Here is a 6,813-nt window from a genome sequence, read left to right on the forward strand (position 1 = left end):
TCGGACCAGTTCTTCACACTGCGGACCCACCTCAAGACACAACAGAGGCGTTGCTTCCAACGCCGGACCGTCCGCGCCTTGTGCTGCCACCTCGCAAGAGACGACCGCCTGACCGATATGGCTACATGTAGGCTAGTGTGAACTCTAGGTAAAGAGTGCATAAATGGATTGTGTTGCGATCGTTTTCTCAAACTGCAATGATTTACATGTACATGTGCATTTGATATTACTAAGTTTTTTGAGATGTTGTAATACGTACTAATCTACTAATTCACTAACATTAAAATAAATGGAGGGAATATGTTGTATAGTTAGTTCTTGTTTCCTTTTCAATGTGAACACCGCCAGGGGGCGACAGTTGTGTGTATATTTAAGTGTGCGTCACTGAATAAACTGGGTTTCGTTCCATGCGTTTAATGTCATGGTTCACGGTATTCAAGGGCGGTTCACGCCTACACTACTAGTTGGTTGGTATTTGTCATCGTATGGCGCAAAAGGTTGATTCTTTAGGTCTGAAATGTGCTTCTCGACATGATTCATACACCTCTTCTAGCTCAATCTCTTGCGAAAAAGGTGCATAATGGCCAGCAACTAGCACTGAGAAAGAAGTAAAGTCTACTGCAGCATATATGCCAGGAGGAGTGCAGGCATTCCTGTGTCATAATGAAACGCACCAAAATACAGTTTGCGACCCGTGAGCATTTGAATTTCCCAGTGTAAAGGTAATGGTAGTACACTGAACTCCTGTAGCGCTTGCAGAAGCTACACAATCTGTCTGCAAGTAGTTGAACTCAACAGTCTGTTCTTGAGCCCAATGCACCTGATGTTTGTTAGCTGCCTTGACGTATGTCACAGTCATGGTGGACCACTGAAAAAAAGATTTGACCCCTGTAGTCTTTTCGACATTTGGTTTTGTGGTTCAAAGAACAGTTGGTGATATGAGTAGGTAGTTACTTCTGGCTTGGAAGTGTTTTAGTGAAATTATTCACATGCAAACACCTAGCCTAGCGTTTTTTTATTTGTACCTGCAGGTACTCGTTGGCTGCAGTTGCGCCTGCCTTCTTGGAATAGTACTGATTCCACTCGACGAGAACTCGCATCTCTTGAAATTGATACAGGCTTTGGGGGTTCAAAATAGCAGAACATGAGTGCCATCAGCAAGTGCTTGGTGACGTATGCTTCTTTTAAGCCTTTTACATGCCTTGTGCAGGTTGTCGCAGGAATGTGGTGCCCATGTTTTCAAGTATTGAACTACTTTGGCATAGTGGCATGTTGGGGCATTGCATTGACTCGAGCTCTGGGCCCACCTAGTAGAGAGCATAGGAGGAACCGCGTTCTTTAAGGGTTTAGGTTCTTGTTTAGGAGGCCTTAGGTTAGACGACACAGCATAGATAATAGAACTAGGAGAGAGCAGTATTGAATGCCTTTGTGCATTTATGGTGTTGACTCTTCCATGAGGAGATATTGTTGCGACTCTTCACACATGCAACCTTTGCCAGTGTGGCCTAAATTTTCCCTACCGATTGGTTTTGCAAGCCGTCCCAGCGGAGGATTTTCGTTCCAAGAGCAGCCAGATTTGTAGCTTACAGCGGTGCATACTTCCACGAATTAATTACTGTTTGAATACAAAGACCCACAAGCACCATATAGCCATAGCAGCAGGAGGAGGAGTACCATGCCTCCCACTGAGTCATGTACTTAAAACCTTACGGGTGCCAATGAAGTGATGTTATGTGGATTTGCCACATACTATTCGTGCAAAAATTCAGACAGCATTACAGTTTCTATCACTTGTAGGCACTGTATTATTGTGGTGCCTTTCGCAGCCTGCGAAGCTGTTCGAGTTTGATCTCTTTTTCTATCTGGAGGATCTCAATATTTAGTTTTTTTTCCTGAATATCTAGTACTTTTTTCTCTCGCTGCTCCTCGAGAACACTTTGGTGGTCCTCCCGCATCAGCTGGAGGCGCACTGCATGTTCTTCTCGAAGTAGAGAGGCTCTGACATCATTTTCATCGGCCAGAGGGCCATCCATCCTCTCGGAGCCCTGCCACCATCGCCAGTGGCCACTGCTTCAGCAGCAGTGCAAGCGTCAGCACCAGAAGCAACTGCAGCTGTGCTGGGAGCATCGGCAGGTTCCACAGGTGTATAAAAGGCACCGCTCTCCTGCTGAGTTGCTTCTGGAGCTGCCGCACTTGGGCCAACAGGAGCCGTTGATGGCTGCTCCTCATCAACAGGGGGAGCTTCCCTGTCTTCCTCTGTAATAAACAAAAAGTAAAAATTAGTGGGAAAAATAAATCTAAGCTAGCAATACATTACCCTCCTACCTCAATAGTGCAAACTGTTGGGTCAGTTGGTAAACAGACATTATAACGAAACCTTTATAATGTTCCTTAGAAGTAAGTGAGGCATCAGTTGCCTTTGTCAGCGCCAAATAACTGCCACTGCATCTTGGGGCCATGGTTTAGGTGTTCTGTTTTGGTCTGTTATACTCTTCGCAATTCGCTCATGGCCTCACTTCTGTTTTTTTCGGCTAATATGCTAATATAGTCGAGCTGGCCCAGAGTTTTTACACGTGGTTATTCTTTAATTCTGCGCCTGCACCTTTTTGTTCTTTCAGTGGATTTGATTATTTTTTAATTTTAGTGCATTTCCTACTTAGCACTTGTGTGTCCCTTTCGTCCTGTGTTTTTTGGAAAGGTTTCCTTATAATTACTTTCAACCTCCTTAGCCACATATATGCGATACCAATGCTAAGGTGCAGCATACAGGAAAAGTGAAAAATACTGCAGCCTGTGGCACAGCCTATAATGGGTGTATGTAAGCTACTGTACAAAGCTGCTATTTCTCGTGTCTCATTATAGGAGTCCTGAATAAGAAAGTCACTGCAAACTGTTGCACTGCGGTTATATTACATTGGCAGTGTCATTCCTGTAGCTAGTATTACAATTTCCTTTCTGTTTATCTAATATAGTGCATTGTACAAATAAAGTATGCACAAGTGACAATTCAATGTTGTGTTATGCAACAAATTTTTATTGTTGATGCTACTTCCATAAATATTACTGCACAGTTTGTGTACACACTGCTGCCACTAGTGCTACTTTTCAGTCTGCACTAATAAGCACGTCTGTGGCAACAAAATTCAGGGCTACAGAAAACACTCCTCTAGAAAAACCTCTGCAATGAAAAACACAATTTCCTTCAAACTAGCAGTCAACTTTCAAAACTATTTCGAGCATTACACAGAGGCAAGCCACAATATTATTCAGAACGAGAATGTTGTTAGCTCATCTCTCAAGCACTACCATGTACAAGTGCACACAAATATGAAAATGTATGTAGAGTGCATGCATAATGAAACTGCATGAAAGATGACATTCGTTTGAAGAGATGCAGGAATGCCCAGCCGGGCTCAAAACACGAAATAAGCAGGTGAAAATGTCATAATGAATGCAGTTCACGTTTCAGCACGGAACATCAGTGCCCGACGGTTGACTCCCCTCCTTTCACTACAGAAACACAGCATACCACTTAGATGCATGCACACCACCAAGACAGAATGCCTTCGGAGTGCTGTCCAACAACATGCAGCTTGGAGCAGGTCATCCTTTTGCATTGTCAACCAATGCAGCCTTTATCTGCACAAACATTCAGCCAACCCCATGTACAGCAGCTTGCAACAGTGTTTAATGAAATGAGATTTTTATAATTTGGTGTAGCTGAACCCTATAATCCTCACAGTAGATTAAAGGCAATAAAAAAATTGAAGCAGCGTCACTTGCAACAGTGCACACTGCCGCTGTCATCAAAGGAATATAAGGAGAGGAGTGCCCTCTTCCTACAGCATGCAAAGTGCCCTACCTCCGTAGTGGAATTCCATGTCGCCTGGTCCATCGACCAATGGCTGTAACAGCCTAACTACAGGCAAACTTGCCACTGGCAAGAGGCCAATTCCCCTGTCCGGATCGGTTTCGTTGCCAGCACGCGTTGAAATGTGGCTGGCAACAGCCAGCACTTGCTCGCTTTGCGGGCTTATTGAGCACTCTGCTGCCCCCCCCCCCCCCTGAAAAGAAAAAAAAACATATAGCACACAGTGAATCTAGTTTTAATAGATGTAAAATGTGACATTAAGATACTGTTTTGTTCATGAAGTCCCATACAAAAGCAACCGAAGGCACATCAATGCTTCCGGTGTTGTTTTCGCTCCATTTCTGTGCTACTAGTCCCAATAGTGTCAGGAACGAGCAAAGGTAGGTTGGTCTATGCACAGCCTTCCGGATTTTCAATAGTACCAATCAACTCTCAATAGCGCGGCAAGTTTCCTCATGCACATGAAGTTCGCCAGTGTTGACGCCGTCTGAACTAGGTCAGCGGTACGAATCGTCCGATGTCTGTGCGCTGCCGGCCTGACGCGAACGCTCCGTCGCATGGCACTGCCCACTCATGGTCGTCTTCTATGTAGCAGAAATTTGTGGTTTCGCACTGACTCGAGTGGAGTAAACATTCTCCGAAGTTTTATGCGAAGCGTATTAACGTAGGTTTCAGGCCTTCGCGCGACGCCCCGCGGTGGCCACCATTCCTTCAAGTGACCTTCAAGTAGGTCACGTAACATGACGTCACGTGATGACGTCACACCGGCTGCAGATGGGGCCTCATATCACGCCGTCGGTCGCCTTCCGGCGGTGGCCACCATTGACCTTGAAGTGAGATCACATGATGTGACGTCACGTGATGACGTCACACCAGCTGCAGATGGGGCCTCATATCGCGCCGTCGGACGTCGCCCGGCGGAGCCCTCGCGGCGGCGGCGCCACCATCGCTGCATCACGTGATATGTGACGTCACGCCAGGGATGAAGCGGCTCTCGCCCGCCGTCGCGTCAGTCTCTGTGCCCGCAACCGCGCCAGCGTCTTTGCGCCGGGCGTGTATGCGGTCAAGATGCCTCCAAACGCTAAGGACGTTAATAATAGGAATGCAAAACGAAGGCTGCAGCGTGCTGCGGAAACCGATGAAGAACGCGAAGAACGCCTAGCCAAGCGGCGCGCTCAATATGCGGCTCGACGACAACGCTCCGAGGGTGTAAGTGAAGCCTCAACCAGTGATTCAACTAGCGGAATCGGCGACTCCGTCAGCATTTCTACCAGTTCGGAGCGCTGGAATGCCATTAAACGACAGAGACGTGGCATTGAAACCATCGAAGTGCGACAACAGCGACTCGAAAAGGAACGACTGAGACAGGAAGAGAGAAATGTTGCCAACCGACAGAAGCGTGCTTTAGAAACTCCCGAAGAACGAGAGCAGCGCCTCGAAAAGGAGCGGCCCAGACGAGAAACGGAGAAGGAAAATCGGAAGAGGTGACGCATCGAAAAGGCGGCCATGCGTCAGCTACAGCAATGACAAACCGGCGAGGAGATTGCCGAAGAGCGCCGCAGGGAGCAAGCTACAAGAGTGGCCGAGTAGTACGACGATTAACCTAAAACCACGTCTCCGTTACTTAGCCCCATCCACACTGAGGCAGCTGCTTAACAGGCTTCGTATCCACTGGGCTTAACCTTGATAACCCTCCAATTTTTTGTAAAACAAGCAGGCTGTAGAGGATAATGCTTGCGCATTATTTACACGATTAAAGCAGGCTGCATTTATCTGCATTCGTAAATGAAGCAGAGTACACTTCGCGGAAAGCGTGATTACGTGCCAATTTGCGCGTTATTATACCGCTCCTAAAACTGTGCATTCCAGCACACGCTGCTTACGCCGACCAAGTCGAATAATCACGCCCGTATCCATGGCACACGAAACATGCAGGAACAAGCGTTTGTAAACGGCCTGCAAGCTGCGCTCACCTGTCTTATACCAGTCTCTCCTTTTCCTCGCATCCTCCTCCTTTGACTTTTCCTTTATGTTAGCCCAGCATTTTTTAAACTGGTGAGGGTCGCGTCGGGGCACCCCGTGGTTGCTATTAAAAAGTCTGGCAATTTCCTTCGACGTCTCCTTTTTTTTCGCCAGCGAAGACACATTCGTTTTTTTTTTGCACTCAAGAATGTGCCGGTGAGCCTTCCCCAGCGCCGTTACCAGCTCCTTTTCTTCAAAGGTGAAGCTAGGAGCTGGTCTCCGCTGAGAGCCCCAGTCTTCAGATTGTGGCGACATTTCGCGATTTCTGCTCACGTGGATAACGTAGATAAACAAGACTTGCTGGTAGGCAAACGTGAACAGAAAAGAAAGAACGTAGAAAAAAGCAGCTATGGCTCAACTAGAATTGGATCAATGTGGGACAATTGCCAACCAAAGACGTCATTGAAGCGAAAGCGGCCGGTAACACTGAAATGTGGTTTTATTGTTAGCATTTCTCTGCAGAAGTGACTCACACCTAGTGTATGTTTACGAGGTCTGTTAGAAAAGTATCCGACCTTTGGCCGTTGAAAAAAAACTTGCATAACTGGAGCGTTGCAAACCTAGTCATCTTTAAAGTAGTCTACTTGGGACTCCACACACTTCTCCCAGCGGTGCTGCCATTGTGGGAAGTATTCCGAAAAGGCCCTTTTCGGAATGGAGTTTAGCTCAGCTGTCGCGCTCCTTTCAATGGCCTTTTGATTTTGGGAACCAGCCAGAAATTGCAGGGGCCATATCAGGACAGTAAGGAATCTGTTGAACTACAGGAGTCTGGTTTTTCACCAAAAAACCTGATTCGAGTACGAGGAATGTGCAGGAGCATTGGCGCGATGGGTGCGCCAATTTCCTGTTGACCTCAGCTCCGGGTTCTTGCGCCGCACAGCATCACGTAGGAAACGGAGGACATCCCTGTAGTACTCTTT

General features: G+C 46.9%; 2 pseudogenes; one reads left to right on the plus strand and one right to left on the minus strand.

Annotated features, from left to right (window-relative positions):
* Positions 1-1,805: 1,805 nt before the first annotated feature.
* Positions 1,806-6,148, minus strand: LOC149345371 (uncharacterized; annotated as a pseudogene).
* On the plus strand, positions 4,874-5,461 carry LOC149345372 (uncharacterized; annotated as a pseudogene).
* Positions 6,149-6,813: the final 665 nt, after the last annotated feature.

Source organism: Amblyomma mixtum, chromosome 5 (genome assembly GCF_055824585.1).
Source record: "Amblyomma mixtum isolate Tamu chromosome 5, ASM5582458v1, whole genome shotgun sequence".
NCBI lineage: Eukaryota > Metazoa > Arthropoda > Arachnida > Ixodida > Ixodidae > Amblyomma > Amblyomma mixtum.